The following is a 2,500-nucleotide window of genomic DNA, read 5'->3' as shown; positions in this document are numbered from 1 at the left end:
AGCCCGCCAGATCATTCGTGCGTGATTTACACGGCCAGACGTGTGTACTACACGTATTAGGCCTTTGATCTGCGTTGCGTAGGCCACAACAAATCTTTCAAAGAGAGAGAGATATATGTGTTGTTGGGGTTTGTGATTATGAAGGTGCCCCAACGCACAAAAATATATAAAAATGTACAAAGTTGGGATGTGGTGTGGTGGAGAAGAGTTGGGCCCGACCAGATCATTCGTGCGTGATTTACACGGCAGACGTGTGTACTACACGTATTAGGCCTTTGATCTGCGTTGCGTAGGCCATCTTCCTTCCAAGACACACACGTGTTGGGGTTTGTGTGATTTTATGATAGTGCCTCAACACGGAAAAATAAGCGTACGAGAAGAGTTGGGCCCGACCAGATCATTCGTGCGTGATTTATACACGGCCAGACGCGTATTATATTACACGTATTAGGCCTTTGATCTGCGTTGCGTAGGCCATCTTCTCGATAGAGAGAAAGCCAATGTATTCTTTTTTCTTTCTTTACACACACACACACACAGTTGTAGTAGGACAGGGAGGGATGCGAGCGTGCTAATCACGCTTCCTCAAGTCTTCGCTGTGGTGTAAAAAAAAAAAAGAAAAAAAGGAATCGTTGGGAAAGTCCAAAGGACGAAAATATCGGGCAGTCTGAAGATAACTTAATGCTCGTTTACATTGGTATCAAGAGAGACCGGCTTGTGTAGCTCGTTTCAATGCTGTGTCGTTGTCATTGACACCCTACTCTGTTGCGCGCTAGTGGCAGCATGAGCGTGGGACGTATATATATATGACACCCAGCTAGAGCCGGCCGTGAGTCCGTCCGGTGTAAATAACGACGAAAGGAGAGAGAAACTTTTCGAATCCAGTATCGGGTTGATAATTGTCCAGTTTGAATATCCATATCCCCGTCGTTTTTGGAGGTGATATACTCTCTGTGTTTCTTCGATAGAAGGCTTTTCAATGTTCTATTCGCTCCGACCGTCGAACTTGCAAGAAAACAGTGGTTTTGGATTTGCTCGTACATATATATATGGTTTCGACGGAAATATCTCGTTCTTTAAGGGACAATTATGTCGTTGTACGACGACTCCCGAATCTCCTTCGCGCGCTGGTTGGAGCTCTTCGGGTATCGGCTTGTTCCGAAATATAACACAAAAATGTGGTGGATAGCAAATACACATTATATATATATGAGAGAATAAAAGGGAAAAATTACCCTGAACGGTGGATCACTTGGCTCGTGGGTCGATGAAGAACGCAGCTAATTGCGCGTCAACGTGTGAACTGCAGGACACATGAACATCGACATTTCGAACGCACATTGCGGTCCACGGATACAATTCCTGGACCACGCCTGGCTGAGGGTCGTTTACGTACTTATAAACTGCTTGCGTTGATGGCACTTGTTGCCTATATACGTACGAGCGAATGGTGGGCGCTTCGTCGGCGTTTGTCGCGGTCCTATGAATATTGAGAAATTTTACGTACGTCTAACAGTCTTCGAGAGAGATGGAAATCGTGTTCGAACTAGCGTGAGTGTGGAAGGCGGTGTCGTGTGTCGTATATGTTTTATATACGTCCGCCCGTCTGAAACACCGCTTCGAAGCGGTGACAAAATCTTTTTCGGGACGATTCGTATTCGTAGAACTATCGAGATTTCACTGGTACATTTTCAACGCGCTCCCGACGTCGCCTGAAATGAAACGAGATGGGTTTAACCCACGAAAGCGTACTACACGAGTCTGTCCTATGTGAAGACTGTGTACAGAGATCGAACGAACGCATGAAAGAAATTGAACGAAAGAACACATAACCCGCAAAAATATAGAGTAGAATTGTGACCGTTGCTTCGAATTTGAATTTATATGTATATATATATCATAGCCCCAGGGAGTGGAACCTATGAGTGTGGAAGGATGTCTCTTACCGTTATGTTGCCAGAGGAAAAAAAGTCTCTCTCTTCGTACGACACATTTGTGTACGAATTGTATCGATGGCTATATAGATCCGATGTTGCACATATTCTGAGTAAAGAACACCCCACCCGGGTTACCGTCCTAAAACTCTTCTATTGGTGTGGCTATGATGTGTGTGTCAACGCAATCGCGAGTCTGGTTCTACGGAAAACCGTTTGTCGGTCGCCCCATATATCTTTTTGTTCTCTTCAAATGATCGAATAGCGAAACCGCACGAGATCAATCGGTCGTCTAGTCCCCGAAAGTACTTTTCGGACGGACGTTAAAGTTATACCGATTGTAATCGTCTTGCGAGTGTTTCGAAGATCTATATTTGGAGAGGATATCGAATTTTATAAAAGATATATTGGTGAGGCGCGATAAACGGTTTTTTTTTTGCTTTAAGGGTTTTTTGTGTTTTTTTTATTTTTTTTTTTTTTTGTGTTGCTCTGTACACGTTTCGCAAAATGCTTTCGGGGGGGGAAGCTCTGAAAAAATTTTTTTTCACGTTCCGACGACCTCAGAG

At 44.2% G+C, this 2,500-nt stretch overlaps 1 non-coding gene and 1 pseudogene across 1 annotated transcript; both read left to right on the top strand.

Moving 5' to 3' along the window:
* Positions 1-1,232: 1,232 nt before the first annotated feature.
* LOC143260337 (5.8S ribosomal RNA) lies at positions 1,233-1,387 on the top strand. The gene has a single exon (XR_013034477.1). It is a non-coding gene; the product is annotated as a 5.8S ribosomal RNA (ribosomal RNA).
* Positions 1,388-2,489: 1,102 nt separating this feature from the next.
* The window catches only part of LOC143260321 (large subunit ribosomal RNA), a 7,120-nt pseudogene continuing 7,109 nt past the window's right edge, over positions 2,490-2,500 (top strand).

The sequence above is a fragment of the Megalopta genalis genome, chromosome 11, assembly GCF_051020955.1.
Source record: "Megalopta genalis isolate 19385.01 chromosome 11, iyMegGena1_principal, whole genome shotgun sequence".
Taxonomy (NCBI): Eukaryota; Metazoa; Arthropoda; class Insecta; order Hymenoptera; family Halictidae; genus Megalopta; species Megalopta genalis.
The sequence above is the reverse complement of the archived record's forward strand: the minus strand, read 5'-3'. Positions and strand labels throughout refer to the sequence as shown.